Raw genomic sequence first — 17,032 nt, forward strand, 5'->3', positions numbered from 1 at the left:
AGTTTTTAACAGTGCTACAGTCTTTGATACAAGACAAGAAATACATTTAAATGAGATAAACACAAAGCCCAACGTTAAGGCTCCTCTTAAATGCTTGACTTGTATCATTTGGAAGTTAAGTCTAGTAATAATATTATATTGGACTGATCCATGGTGATGTAGGAAGTGAAGGAACTTGTTGAAAATAACCTCGATCACAGCTGTTAATTTTAAGGTTGGGGTGTCTTAAAACTAATTTTCCAGTCTGACACCCAAACAATTTTAAAATTGAATTCAAAACATGTCAGTGAGCAAAATTAATTACACTTTGAATTACAACCATAGAATTCTATTTCTGTGAATCTTGGCTCCAGTCTTTGACATGGTGTCAATCACTGGAATGACTGGTTGTTAGTATACGGCCCAAGCAAAAAACAAACCTGAAAGTGAAAGCTGTAGAAGCTGGCCAGACAGGCACCCCAATGGCTGCTACAATCTGTGTGAGACAAGGGTGACATTATATTGCAAATTTAGTGTAAGAAGTTCCATATTGTCTGAATTTGTCATATACTGACAGGACAATCTAGTCCAGTCGATTTTCTTATCTGCAAAAGTACACTAGCCAATACCAGTGGCACAAAGGTAGTGCCACATTACAAACTATCTGGTAATAACAGAAGTATTGGTGGACAATGTACAGTAAATAATATGTAATAACCTGAGAAATTCAAAATTGGTTTGAAGAAATAGGACAGTATTTGGAAAGAGAGTAACATTTTGAAAATAACAAATGACGCAAGTAGAGTTTTCAGTTATGAAGGCTCGCTTAAATTTTTTTTTCCCCCTCTCTCTTTTCAATTATCAAGGGAAAAAAATGTGATAACATAAAAGTGCAAGAAAGTTGTGTACAATGTTGGAAATGATGAAAAAGAAAATTTCACTATGCTTCCTCCTCCATGTGAAGAGTATTCCTGTAATAATAGCTAATAGCATACCAAGAACATAAGGGTGTCACAGTGGAGATTTGTTTTCTGGTACAGACATCTGATACAACTATTCCACAACAAAACGTACTTTCAATAGGTGTGGTACCAGTGCACTCCCATGGGATAACAGAATATTATGTCCTCCAGGAATCACATTGGGTACACCACATACAGCATAAACTGTACAGCAACTACAATGCTTTGTGAACAAGTAATAACAGTCAGTATCTTTAATTTTAACATAACTCTTGACTCCCATAATTATCTGCTTATACGTGTGCTTGTACTACAGGTTATTGGTAAAGCAAATACTAATTGAATACGTCTTCACACTTTTAATACTTAGCAGAAATTCTGAAAAAAGTAAATTGTTTTACTACTGTATCACCTCTATGGCGAATTAAGAGGTACTGACTGGTTTCTTTGAACATTTAATAGAAGCCTTCTTTTTTACCTGCTATTGATAAAGAGCCATTCCAAGTTCTGTACAGAACAATCTCTCGCATTTTTCATGAGGTTTGTTATTCTGTACACTAATATTTCTTCTTCTAAATGGTAAATAATGCATTCAGGCAGTGCTGGTATTAAAGGTAATTCATGAAATAAATTATATTTAAACCAGAAAATTAAAGGTTCCACATGGCACATGAAAAGTACCTTGCTACACGCATGTATGTACAGATTCCAGAATGTCTGTGAATTTGAGTTACAAACTTTTTTAAATAGAAATATGAAGATCACAATACTTTGGGTCTGCAATAACTCAAACGTAAAATACTTTAGTTTCCTATGGGAAACTTTGTTCTTTACGTGACTTGTGCAACTGCTTTCACTCTTAATGCAAAACTAAATGGTTTATGTTAAAGTTAACTAGCAAAAAGTGTAACCATTGTTACATAATTTCTGTGAAGTAAGATTCCTTAATGTTATTTCCTTCCTTTGTCATCATGACTCGATAATTTCAGTTCCGTATGGGACATATGAACTAACAAAATGAAATGCTTTTATTACTATGACCAAACAAAATCTTTTTAACATGTAGTACACAGTTCAAATCAGCAAAAAGTGTAACCGTATAATTAAGGTAAATGTTAATGAAAATTAGGCATGTAACATTACTGAAATTTCCTAGATTTCCACGTGTACCTGTAATCACTGTATTCTGCACTTTGTAGTGCTAGAAAGATAATTCTATATGATTATTTGCATTCTCTTCTCCCCCCCTCAACACAGGAAAATATAATAGAAAGACATCCTAGCAAAATAAAGACAAAATTCAGAAAATTAGGTTTTGCCTGACTCAGGTCCCCTTATTCTAGAATGGTTATAAAGTAATAAGAATGCTTATGATCAACTGGAACATTGTGTTCATTATAGGAAGTATTAAAACAACTGTTTTCTTAAAGTGAAACATTCAAGTTAACATAGTTATTGAGGGACATATTTTCTCACACTGAAAGCCATCTGTCAAATAATCCTCAGAATATTTTTTTTTTTTCATTAATTTTACACAAATCACCCGTTTTTAATGCAAGTGCATATTTTGTAACACCAAACATCTTAAAATAAGCTTATATAATAAACAATTATAATTTTGTTACGATATCTACACAGGATGTAAAGACAATTTTACTTCAATGTGATTGATCTTTTGAAGTTCATCATCACACAACAACAAATCTATGGACAAAATAGTTTTAAAAAATCTGTCAAAATGTCACACCCATCTGCATGGAATGTCCCATTACATAATTTTTCCAATTTGAGCACTATACATGATTAAACAATATGAGTTTATTTAACTTCTGCCTTATAGGCTACTTGATTTGTTGTTTAAAATTTTCTCAGCAGGCTTTTTTTCCACATGTTTTTAAGTATATGCAGGAGTATAGGGATGCAATCTTACAAGCAAGCTGAGTCTGATGTAAGTCCTCAATCCTAATTTCATAACGGTAATCATGACCAAGAGCAGGAAATGGGTAATCTACAAATTTCTTTTTAACACAATGCAAAATCTTGGCCTGTATATATTTCTGTCACATATCCCCAGCAGTCACAAACATCTAAAACAGTTTCTGAGTATTCTACAACAGAGTACACGCAGTCACTTGTTTTAACCAGTTTTCCCCAGTTAACAAAATTTACAAATGCATTTTTATTGGCCATATTGGGAAAAGCATAGAGAGAATCACATTCTAATGCAGATTTAACTACTGGTGGCTTCAGTATGTGAAGACAGTCTTTGCATGTGATCTGCCTTGAAAGCGCAATGACACACACCCTGCAATATAATAGAGTATGTTTTACTTGTGAAATGAGAACTTAATCTTATCGTCAAGAAGTGCACACCACTCCTCTACTTCATTTTCTGCAGCACTTTCATCACTTTCTACTACATGCTTTCTTGCATGAAAATCATAAACAGGTGGCAAACAACACACATTAAAATTTGAGCAATTCCCATTCATTGCAGTGACACTGTTACCCAAGAGCAACTTTCTCATGGCACATTTGAACTGGTATGCATTTGGATTGTTGTTCCAACCACATCTGGACCGAATGCAGGGGGAAAAAAGCTCTATGTGGTCTTGTGACAGTTTATATGTTAGCAAATACTTCAAAGGAGATTCAACACGAAGCATACTTGTCAGAGCTATGAAAATTATCCCAAAAGCAAAAGTATTTCTTGCATGGAGCAGCAATGGAACACCAATGATTCTTAAGCTTTTGATATAATTTTCAGTGTGTCTGAAAATACTAACGTGCTGAATGGGTGTTGTGTGATGTCCTTAGGTTAGTTAGGTTTAAGTAGTTCTAAGTTCTAGGGGACTGATGATCATAGATGCTAAGTTCCATAGTGCTCAGAGCCATTTGAACCATTTTTTTTTTTAATTTAATTTTTTTTTTAAATACCAAGCCAATAAGATTTGTTGTCAAGTCTCAGGGGGCTCTTATACCCTTTACCTAATGGATTTCTGGAGTTCAGAATATCAAAAATCCTATCAATATTATACAAAAATTCTACTGTTGCTTCACTTCCTTTAATATTTGGATCAACAACCCTCCTCAAAAACTCTATACTATCTGCCACACTAGAACTCAAAGTCTGTGGAGCTAATGAAACATTCATTTTTCTATTTACATAACTTATATGTTGTCCTGATAGTTTGTTGGCAAATGTCATACCTTCTTCTTGTTGTACCTTGTTCAATTGCTCAATGAAATGCCATCTAATAATGCCAGTTGGAGACTCAATAGCAGATACTTCTGCTAGAGCATTTCTGGCAAACTTCATCATATGACATGTCCAACATACAATAAACATTGTAGCTCTTAAAATCACCCTTGGAAAAATTTAAAGTACAGCCAAGTGTACATAAAGTGCTTATATTTACCTTCCAGCCATCACATGTAACACACCAAACCCTGATGCCAGAACTATGCAGCCTCTCTAAAGCAGATTTCATCAGTGTGGCCTGATTATTTGCCTGTACACCGTTGATAAAGAAATATGCAATCGGGCATATAAATTTGCCTTTAATAGAGACAAGCATGAAAACCAGAGCCTCAGATGCCTCTATTACTTCTTTTGACTGAGGCACTTCCCCACCAAACTCTAAAAAACCTGTGTATTGCTTAGTTCCTTGGTCCCAAACTACTTGCTTCCTAAGTGCCACACTGTCTACAATTGGACATGAATCGCTGAACTGGTCCCTTACGATTGGGTTCGAATCAACGTATTTAAAAACATCTTTTAAGAAGCCAGTTTCACAGTCGACACTTGCCACCCATTTGGAAATCAATGATTTATGGGTCAGAGGCATTAATTTTTGCAGGTATTCATATGCTGCTGGTGAATAAAAGTACACAGTCATTGCAAACATTTTCACATTTGTTGTGTATCTATTACCCTTTGACGAGAGAGAGTTGTCCACTAAATTGCACACTAATTCCACTTGTGTTCCTTTCTGATGATTGAAGTTTTTCTCAGACACACTTCAGTTTACGTTTTAATTCGTGAACAATGTCTGAGAAAAAATTGCAAGTTTCGGTCGCCTTGTCTTCCATTTCTACTTTCGACTGTATACCACAATCAATTACTTGAGAACCAACTGCACTCTGAAATAAAGAAATAATTTCGTTATATATGATTGAAATAACTCAAGGCTTGATGAAAAAATATTATAAGAAAACTTTGGGGGTGTGAAAACATCCTTATACTAACGATTTCGACACAATTCGCAGCTTCTGCATTGGATAAATGGGACATGCTTTCCACGGAAGAATTCTCATTGACAAAATTCTCCACGCAGTCAGTAGCTTCTGCAGAGGGCAAATCAAGCACGGATTCCAGGACACAACGCTAAAAACAAAACTATGGAACTGTATTACAACATTGCTTACACCTATGTAGCCCATTTGTGTCCGCACGAAATAAATTCACAAAAGTCAAAATCACACACATAGCAAAGAAATTAATTAGCTACCTCAAATGGAGAAGCATCGTTGTCACTCAAAATCCTAACATGTCGTCGTGGCTGTTTATTTGGTGGCATCAAATGTGTCGGAAAGTCAAAAATTGATGGCACTGCTTCGTGTCTGAGACGTTTCTTCCACGGTCCAGGGCTCACTACGTAATCATCTTGCCGGAAAAGGTTTCCGCAAAGAAAACTGCAAGACGTAGGTTTAAAATCTTTCCGCTTCACGGAAGTAATCCACTTCTTTAGCAGCTCTGGGTGCTTTAGAGGAAACCTGTTCAAAAACATCGAATTAGCAAACGCACTAAGTCTGTATTGTATCGGTAGTCCTATTACCTGTGAAATGGTAAGTCACTTTCCTTACTCCATCGCTTCGTACGCTTGAAAGCGGAACAAGAAATCACCATTTCGATAATCCTTAATTCCTTATACACCGTACAGACCGAAAGAAACTTCTTGCCAAATTCGAATATGGCGGGCAATACAGACGACAGTAATCAGCTGGTAGAGCCATCTATCGGTAGGTCCGGTAGTTGAGCATCCCTCATTTCGCTAGCTTTAGACGCCTGTCCTGACTACAGTCAAAGACGACTCCAGCGTCAAAGACATTTTACACAAGACACAAGCTTCCACTTGTAATCAGTCTCTTTGATATTCTTCGTCACATTTACTAATAGTAATCAATATGCTGTCACTCTCAAAAATATAAGTAAATTAGCATATAATAAGGCAAATTACAATAAAAAAATTCTGACAAAAATATAAGAAAACATTTACAATTTGGTATCGACAAATCCAGTAGAAAATAACACATCTCCCAGATCCATTACGCCAGTCAGGCTGAAAGCCTTAGAAACACTGTCCAGTGAAGGCAGCAAGGTGGAGGTTCCCTGATGTTTTGGTGTGGCATTATGTGGGGCCGACGCATTAGGTGGTCACAGAAGGTACCGTAACGGCTGTGCAATACGTGAATGCCATTCTCCAACCGATAGTGCAACCATATCGGTAGCATACTGGCGAGGCATTCGTCTTCGTGGATGACAATTCGTGATTCGTGCCCCCATCATACACATCTTGTGAATGACTTCCTTCAGGATAATGACATCACTCGGCTAGAATGGCCAGCATATTCTCCAGATATGAATCTTGCCGAATGTGCCTGGGATAGATTGAAAAGGACTGTTTATGGATGACGTGACATGACCCACCAACCACTCTGAAGGATCTACACTGAATTGCCATTGAGGAGTGGGACAATCTTGGACCGACAGTGCCTTGATGAACTTGTGGATAGTATGTCACGACGAATACAGGCATGCATCAATGCAAGAGGATGTGCTGCTGGGTATTAGAGGTACCGGGGTGTACAGCAATCTGGACCACCACCTCTGAAGGTCTCGCCGTATGGTGGTACAACATTCAATGTGTGGTTTTCATGAGCTATAAAAATGGCAGAAATGATGTTTATGTTGATCTCTGTTTCATTTTTTTGTACAGCTTCCAGAACTCTTGGAACCGAAGAAATGCAAAACTTTTTTTAGAGTGTGTATATTTAGGTTCAAATGAACAGTTGAGACCGCAATAATATTTGTTTATTTACCAGTTTCGGCTTATGCAAAAGCCATCTTCAGAATTTTTGGCTCCCTATGGCTGGTGTTGGCTGCCCCTCACTTTTCTCATGACACCATGCTCGTACTATTGTTTGCCTGTTATTAAGTTGATTTTCAAATGTCTCTCTGTTTGTATGAGATAATTTTATTTTCAGTTGATGTTCATCAAACAATGAACAAATGGTTCTACATCAATAGAAATAACTTTTCATGGTAAGAAGATTATTTCCTTAAATGTATTTGAATAAGACAGTTATGTGTTACACAGTGTGAAACAGTACATTTTTCTCAGGAATTAAATAATAAATATTCAACATGCCTTTATACTGAAATAACATATTCATTAATATTAAAAAAGCATGGTAACCAACAATTCAGATGGATTTTCCCATGAAAAACATGCTAAGCCACACAAAACAGTTAGAAAATACTAAAAGAGATTATTCTGATTTGATAAACAGCTTCTCTACATTAAATTATGATATTTCTGAATTTTCCAGTGTACAATATGTAATGTACATTTCTGGGCATGAAAAGCTCAATTATCTTGGAATTTGGCTTCTGTGGGTTACCATGTTAAGTTACAAGTGTAGGTCAGACACCGGCAATCTTTGGTTATCCACAGGCCTGATCCACATACATTCTTAAGGTAGTTGGCCACCACATCATATGACATGACAGCAGCGCTCCCAGCACATAAACTCAAACCTATAGCTTCTGTAACATTAATATTTATGGGGTGATGTACCAATATGAATGGTCCCCTTTTGCAACATGCCACACCAACAAATGATGCCTCGAAACAAGCATTTTTGATAGTATATTCATTATATGCTCACATCATCTTCAGATGTCTACATTTATTGACACATTGCAACACTGTACCTTTACTTGTGATGTTTGACAATTGCTGTCTTAAAAATTCCTGTTGCAAAATTTTGCAATACCGTTAGTAAAGAAATAATGTATGTGATACATAAATAAATCTAAACACTGAAGATGGGTTGCCAAGCATCTTGAAATATCATAACAGAAAAATAAGCATCTTCAAAAATAACTGGGTGCAGCTAATTCATCAGAAATTACCTTCAATTTCAACAGTTGGAGTGCTATAATATGTCCACAGCAGACAAGAATTATTTATTAACATTATCACAAGAGAGAACATCTAATGGTGGTTTTTTATTGTTATTTATTATCACTGGGTTTTGAAATTAGTATTTAATTTTATATTATTCTGGCTTTTAAAATGTTTAAACTCAAATGCAAGTCTGAATCAAATTAAAATTATCTTTGGCTAAATGAGTCTTCAATTAAAGAAAGAAAATTATGTACTTGAAAAATTATGTACAAACATTTTTAAATATTGAAATTTGATTGCAATTTTCCAGATATTACCACCATAATAATTAATGATTGATATTTTTTAGCTTGGCTCCTCTACTGGGATTGTCTGTTAGTGAGTATAATTTTGGGACGTGATTTACACTTGAAACGTATTGGACTTCGTTTTGTGAAAGCAAACCAGAGGTATTACACTGATTGGTGCTGTTAATATGTGATCATTCACTAACAAACATCCCCACAAAAAGTAAGCCACATGTAATTATCAAATTCATGAAAAAAAAAAGACTGAAGAAAAAAAGTACGATTAGTCATAATAACACACAGTGAAATTAAATGGTTATTACTGGGCAAAATGAGCATAAATAACAAAATCTCTACATTACATAGTTTGGTTTGATGCAGCTCTCCATGCTACTCTATCCTGTGCAAGCTTCTACATCTGTAAAAATTGTAAATAGCCTTACGCTCCCTGTATTTTACCCCTGCTACCTTCAGAATTTGAAAGAGAGTACTCCAGTCAACATTGTCAAAAGCTTTCTCTAAGTCTACAAATGCTAGGAACGTAGGTTTGGCTTTCCTTCATCTAGCTTCTAAGATAAGTCGTAGGGTCAGTATTGCTTCACGTGTTCCAATATTTCTATGGAATCCAAACTGATCTTCCCCGAGGTCAGCTTCTAACAGTTTTTTCATTTGTCTGTAAAGAATTCGCGTTAGTATTTTGCATCTGTGACTTATTAAACTGATTGTTCAGTAATTTTCACATCTGTCAGCACCTGCTTTCTTTGGGATTGGAATTATTATATTCTTCTTGAAATCTGAGGGTATTTCGCCTGTCTCATACATCTTGCTCACCAGATGGTAGAGTTTTGTCAGGACTGGCTCTCCAAAGGTTGTCAGTAGTTCTAATGGAATGTTGTCTACTCCCGGAGCTTTGTTTCGACTCAGGTCTTTCAGTGCTCTGTCAAACTCTTCACGCAGTATCGTATCTCCCATTTCATCTTCATCTACATCCACTTCCATTTCCATAATATTGTCCTCAAGTACAACGCCCTTGTATAGACTCTCTATATACTCCTTCCACCTTTCTGCTTTTCCCTTCTTTGCTTAGAACTGTGTTTCCATCTGAGCACTTGGTATTCATACACGTGGTTCTCTTTTCTCCAAAGGTCTCTTTAATTGTCCTGTAGGCAGTATCTATCTTACCCCTAGTGAGATAAGCCTCTACATCCTTACATTTGTCCTCTAGCCATCCCTGCTTGGCCATTTTGCACTTCCTGTCTATCTCATTTTTGAGACGTTTGTATTCCTTTTTGCCTGCTTCATTTACTGCATTTCTTGAACCAAGTGTTAGCTATGATTAAGTTACGCTGTGTGCAAAATCCTACCAGGTGGCTTTCTCTTTCATTTCTTACCCCCAATCCATATTCACCTACTACATTTCCTTCTCTCCCTTTTCCTCTTGAATGGAGGATATAAGATGAACATCAACAAAAGCAAAACGTGGATAATGGAATGTAGTCGAATTAAATCGGGTTATGCTGAGGGAATTAGATTAGGAAATGAGACACTTAAAGTAGTAAAGGAGTTTTGCTATTTGGGGAGCAAAATAACTGATGATGGTCGAAGTAGAGAGGATATAAAATGTAGACTGGCAATGGCAAGGAAAGTGTTTCTCAAGAAGAGAAATTTGTTAATATGGAGTGTATATTTAAGTGCCAGGAAGTCGTTTCTGAAAGTATTTGTATGGAGTGTAGCCATGTATGGAAGTGAAACGTGGACGATAAATAGTTTGGACAAGAAGAGAATAGAAGCTTTCGAAATGTGGTGCTACAGAAGAATGCTGAAGATTAGATGGGTAGATCACATAACTAATGAGGAGGTACTGAATATAATTGGGAGAAGAGAAGTTTGTGGCACAACTTGATAAGAAGAAGGGACTGGTTGGTAGGACACGTTCTGAGGCATCGAGGGATCACCAATTTAGTATTGGAGGGCAGCGTGGATGGTAAAAATCGTAGAGGGACACCAAGAGATGAATACACTAAACAGATTCAGAAGGATGTAGGCTGCAGTAAGTAAGGGGAGATGAAGAAGCTTGCACAGGATAGAGTAGCATGGAGAGCTGCATCAAACCAGTCTCAGGACTGAAGACCACAACAACAACTACCAGTGGGAATTGACTCGCATCAATGGGGTAAGTTGAAAATTTGTGCCTTACTGGGATTCGAACCTGTGTCTCCTGATTACTTAGGCAAAAGGACTGTGTAGTGTAACATGGGTTATTGGTGAGAATGACGTGTGTCCTGCTGAAGATGCTCATGCTGGCAAAAGATGGTCATGTCTTTTATAAACATTTTATGCAGTGTGAAAAATATACTGTGTGCAACCCGATGTCTGATCTGTGGGATGGTGTGCATGCAGTGATGTAACATAGCAGGGACAAGGTATAGTGGTGAATGTGGTAACACTTGCTGGATGCGGACATTTACTCCTTGATGACACCCCTTGAAGGCGCCACAAACACCTCATAGAAAACAGACACACTACAATGTAAATGCTCAAGACAAATCAAGACTAGGTCTTAGACGTTAAGTGGGGTTTGGTGTGGTCAGATGTATAGAATGATCTATTTGAAGTTAAAGTTATTAATAATAGGGTCTGTCTTCACAACTGATATACATTCTCTCTCTCTCTCTCTCTCTCTCTCTCTCTCTCTCTCTCTCTCTCTCTCTCTCTCTCTCTCTCTCTCTCTCTCTCTCTCTCTCTCTCACACACACACACACACACACACACACACACACACACACACACACACAGACTATGGATATTGTACCACAGACACAGTCCCTTTGATTGTTCAGAGATCTCACTAAACCTGCCCACCAAAGATGTAAGCAATCATGCACGAGCAGTGCCTATTAGACACAAGGCGTAAGACAGTTGATCAATTCCAGTCATTCCTCCAGGCAGGAGGTACACGGCTCAAGTTGTCTGTAGTTCAATCATGTCTAGACGGCCAATACTGGAGTTTGATCGTGTCTGCATTATTACTTTGTGCCAGGAAGGGCTCTCAACAAGGGAAGTGTCCAGGCGTCTTGGAGTGAACCAAAGTGATGTTGTTCGGACACGGAGGAGATATAGAGAGACAGGAACTGTCGATAACATAACTCACCCAGGCCGCCCGAGGGCTACAACAGCAGTAGATGACCACTACCTACAGACTGTGGGTCGGAGGAACCCTAACAGCAACGCCACCATGTTCAATAATGCTTTTTGTGCAGCCACAGGACTTCGTGTTACGACTCCGACTGTGCGCAGTAGGGTGCATGATGGACAGCTTCACTTCTGACATCCGTGGCGGGGTCCATTGCAACCACAAGAACGTGCAGCACGGTACAGATGGACCCAACAACAGGCTGAATGGACTGCTCAGAACTGAGATCACGTTCTCTTCACCAATAAATGTTGCATATGCCTTCAACCAGACAATTGTTGGAGAGGTGTTTGGAGACCATCCGGTCAGGCCGAATGCCTTAGACACAATGTCCAGCGAGTGCAGCAAGGTAGAGGTTCCCGGCTGTTCTGGGGTGGCATTATGTGGGGCTGACGTACACCGCTGGTGGTCACGGAAGGCGCCGTAACAGCTGTGCGATAAGTGAGTGCCATCCTCCGATCGACAGTGCAACATTATCGGCAGCATATTGGCGAGGCATTCGTTTTCATGGACTACAATTCGCAACCCCATCGTGCACATCTTGTGAATGACTTCCTTCAGGATAATGACATCGCTCGACTAGAGTGGCCAGCGTGTTCTCCAGACGTGAACTCTATTGAACATGCCTGGGATAGTTTGCAAAGGGCTGTTTATGGACAATGTGACCCATCAACCACTCTGAGGGATCTACGCCGAATTGTCATTGAGGAGTGGGACAATCTGGACTAACACTGCCTTGATGAATTTGCAGATGGTATGCCACGGCGAATAAAGCCATGCGTCAACGCGAGAGGACGTGCTTGTGGGTAAAGAGGTACTGGAGTGTACAGTAATCTGGACCACCACCTCTGAAGATCTGGCTGTGTGGTGGTACAACATGCAATGTGTAGTGTTCATGAGCAATAAAAAGGGCGGAAATGATGTTTATGTTGACTTCTATTCCAATTTTCTGAACAGGTTCCGGGACTCTCGGAACCGACTTTATGCAAAACATTTTTTGATGTGTGTGTATGAAAAGGAAACATCACAGCTGACCACTGTGCCATCCCAGCACAGTGGTGAACACAACCACCTCCTGTCAGACCCAAAATCTCCCCTCTCTCTCACTGGCAGCTGTCTTCAGTTCCTTTGTGTCTTGACTCATAGTGGCTACACAATCAAAATTGTGTCCATTCTTTTGGACTCGGTATCAAGCTGAGGGACTGGGCAAAGTAAAGTTTTATGAACCTGGAAATAAATACTTGGGTTGCACAGAAGGTAAACAAATGCCGTTTGCTACATACTCAGTCTGTGTTCGTGCCAGATGACCACTTGAGCTGACACACACTTATGTGCTTGGTCTACAATATTAGTTTATTCTGTGGAAAGAAATAGTGACTTCGACTGACAATTATACTCACTTTACAGCAATTTATACTCTTCAAAGTCGGAATCATTTCATTATTTTAAAGTATATTATGGAATGGCTATTACTCATTTTTACTTGAAAATCAGCATGAGTACATTTCAAGTGAAATGATGGAATTCTTTGAAGAAAAGGGTGAGCGGTTAGAGTTTACGTAAGTTGTACATCTCATCCAGTCATAATGGCGGAACGACTAAAACGTACTATCGTAGGAAAGGATCGCATAATTGTTGGACGCAAACTTGGAAATCAGTGTTGGTCACAAGCTGTAATAGCAGCTGTTTTTATCATTAATCATAATCCTACTTCAGCTTTAGATGGAAAAATTCCAGCAACCCTACAGCGTAGAAGGAAGTCAAACTTTATTTATTTATTTTTTTATTGGTCCTGTAGATCATACATTTTGTACAGCAAAGCACATCTTGATATAGGACAGTCAATGTGAAAATTATGTTAAGATGGTGTATGACGAGAGATGACAGTAGTGGTACATAACTCACATTGTAGAATACATATAGGATAAATTTTTGGAAGTTTGTGGTAAGGTCTTATGGGACCAAACTGCTGAGGTCATCGGTCCCTAAGCTTACACACTACTTAATCTAACTTAAACTGACTTATGCAGAGGATGACTCTCACACACCCACGCCCGAGGGAGGACTCGAACCTCCGACAGGGCGAGCTGCACAGACCGTGACGAGGCACCTCACACCGCACAGCTACCCCACGCGGCTAGGATAAACAGACAAAATATAAGAAAGGTGGTGTGTGATGAATGATAACAGTGATGGTTCATAACACACATAGCAGAATACGTATAAGAGATACAGACATACAATAATTAATTATCTTACTAGTTAGAAATATCTACAAGTGATATACAACTTATTACAAGTAATTAAAGTTTTGTTTCAAGAAATTCATGTACGGAATAGAAACAGTGATTTAGTAGTAATTCCTTTAATTTGATTCTCATTATTTTTGAGTTTTTTTTGCTTGTTTTTATGTCTGATGGGAGGTGGTTGTATATTTTAATGCCCATACTCTTAACCCCATTAGCATACAATTTTGTGTTGTGAGGTATAATTTGTAATTGGGTTTTGTTTCTGGTGTCCTGTGTGTGGCAGTCTGCATTTCTGTCGAGAGATTCCAAGTGCTGTACAGTAAAACAAGCTAGTTCCATTATATAGAGGCATGGCAGTGACAGGATTTTTAACTGTTGAATCAGTGGTTTACAGTGTTCAGTTTCGTTTTTTACATTTCATTATTATTACCACTTGTTTTTGTAACTTGAAAATTATGAGAGATTCAGAGCTATTTCCCCAGAAGATTAGGCCATAGCTCAAGACAGACTCAAGCAGGGCATATACACCAGGCTTCAAGGTATCTACACTGGCCATGTCTTTTAATGATCTTAATAAATAACAGGTTTTTTTAAGCTTTTGTGACAGTCTCTCAATATGTGGTTTCCAATTTAGGGTGTTACTGATGATAAGTCCAAGAAATTTGGTGTCCTGCCTGTTTGTAATGTCATCTTTGCCAATAACTGTAACTACATTGAAGGGGGTTAAGATTGTCTAGTGTGGAAGTTCATACTTACAGTTTTTTGAGTATTTGTGTGTAGGCTATTTGCTTCAAACCAAGATTGTAATTGACAAGTAGTTTCATTGCCTGCATCTTGCTGTCAGCATACAGGAAAGAGCTGGCATTTGGTTGAGAGATCATTTATGAACAATATGAAAAGAACAGGGCCAAGAACAGATTCCTGAGGGATGCCATTTATTGTATGTAGTGTATCTGACCTGCAGTACCTGGACGTCTTTGATTTTCTTAATTTTACATATTTCTTTCTTTCACTACGGTAGCTATGGAACCAATTGTCGGCTACACCTCTAATACCATACTTCTGGAATTTCACAAGAAGCAGCTTATGGTCAACCACGTCAAATGCCTTAGACCGATCGAGAGATACACCAACAGCAGGTTGTTTATGGTCAACAAAACTTGAGCATTATTCTAGAAATGGATACAAAGCGTGTGTGGTGGACCTATTTTTCCAAAATCCGTATTGGTAAGATGAGATTATGTTGTTAGAATTTAAAAATATTTCTAATCTAACTGACATACAGTATTCAATTTTTTTTGAGAAGGCAAGTAGTATAGAAATTGGCCTATAATTTGCTATACCTCTTTTCTCTCCCTTCTTGTAGAGAGATGTTTAAGATATTTGATAGGGGTCCACTGATGTAATTTGAACACTTATAAAGTAAGAAGCAGGGTATCATATCATTCCCTGCAGAATAAATCTTTTTAACTCTTTTTTTAAATAATATCTTCAATTTCATATGGTGTTGTAGGAGATAGGAAAAAGGAGTTCAGATGAGTATTGTTTTTGAGAAGAGAGTGTACAGTGTTTGGAGAGTTAGTCAGGAGATTTGTGGGAAGAGAGTGTATAGTATTTGAAGAGTTGGTTAGGAGATTTGTGGAAAGTTCTGAAAAGTAGCTGTTGAATTTATTGGCAATTTTATGTGGATTTTCAGTCTTTTGTCCTTCTATATTTAGTGTGATTTTATCCTCTATGCTTAACTTTCTATCAGTCTTGAAGACATTATGCTTGTTTGGGTGTGTTGTGCGCTTGCAAATTCCAAAGGAATTAATAAGAAGCAAGTGTGACACCAGGGCATCAATGCGTTTTGTCACTGGACGGTTACACATTATGGTGTCCCAAACAACACAAATTTGTGTTTGGAAGAGGCTTAAACTTTAAAAAGGACAAATTTCTATTTGAAGTTGAAAGTAGTGATGACTGCATCATGAAGCAAGCTATTTAAATGGACAACATAACATGGAACACAGCAGAAGGTAAACATTGCCAGAATGAAAAAACTTTGGGGGATCTGAAGAAACTGCTGAAGTAACTCAGAGCTCTTGACTTCAGAAGAGATGCAGAAAACAGACCCTTTGCAGCAAAGCAAAAGAATAATAAGAAGATTCAGATACTTGGATGGCTATGTTATTTTGGCTTTGAATGCAGAAAAAATTGTGGAAAATTTATCTCAGAATTTTGACGATGTGAAGGATAAGCACAACGAGGAAGAATAGGCAAAAGCAATAAAGGAGTGATATTGGGCTCCCTATCATGCAATGGAACTTAGACTAATGTAACACTTACAGAAAGCCATTGACAGCATCTACATCTACATTTATACTCCACAAGCCACCCAATGGTGTGTGGCGGAGGGCACTTTACATGCCACTGTCATTACCTTCCTTTCCTGTTCCAGTCACGTACGGTTCGCGGGAAGAACGACTGCTGGAAAGCCTCCGTGCGCACTCGTATCTCTCTCATTTTACATTCGTGATCTCCTCGGGAGGTATAAGTAGGGGGAAGCAATATATTCGATACCTCATCCAGAAACGCACCCTCTCGAAACCTGTACAGCAAGCTACACCGCGACGCAAAGCGCCTCTCTTGCAGAATCTGCCACTTGAGTTTGCTAAACATCTCCGTAACGCTATCACGGTTACCAAATAACCCTGTGACAAAACGCGCCGCTCTTCTTTGGATCTTCTCTACTCCTCTGTCAACCCGACCTGGTACGGATTTCACACTGATGAGCAATACTCAAGTATAGGTCAAATGAGTGTTTTGTAAGCCACCACCTTTGTTGATGGACTACATTTTCTAAGGACTCTCCCAATGAATCTCAGCCTGGCACCCGCCTTACCAACAATTAATTTTATATGATCAATTCACTTCAAATCATTCCGCACGCATACTCCCAGATATTTTACAGAAGTAACTGCTACCAGTGTTTGTTTCCCTATCATATAATCGTACAATAAATGATCCTTCTTTCTATGTATTCGCAATACATTACATTTGTCTATGTTAAGGGTCAGTTGCCACTCCCTGCACCAAGTGCCTATCTGCTGCAGATCTACCTGCATTTCGCTGCAATTTTCTAATGCTGCAACTTCTCTGTATACTACAGCATCATCCGCGAAAAGCC

This window comes from Schistocerca piceifrons, chromosome 11 (genome assembly GCF_021461385.2).
Source record: "Schistocerca piceifrons isolate TAMUIC-IGC-003096 chromosome 11, iqSchPice1.1, whole genome shotgun sequence".
In the NCBI taxonomy this organism is placed as follows: Eukaryota; Metazoa; Arthropoda; class Insecta; order Orthoptera; family Acrididae; genus Schistocerca; species Schistocerca piceifrons.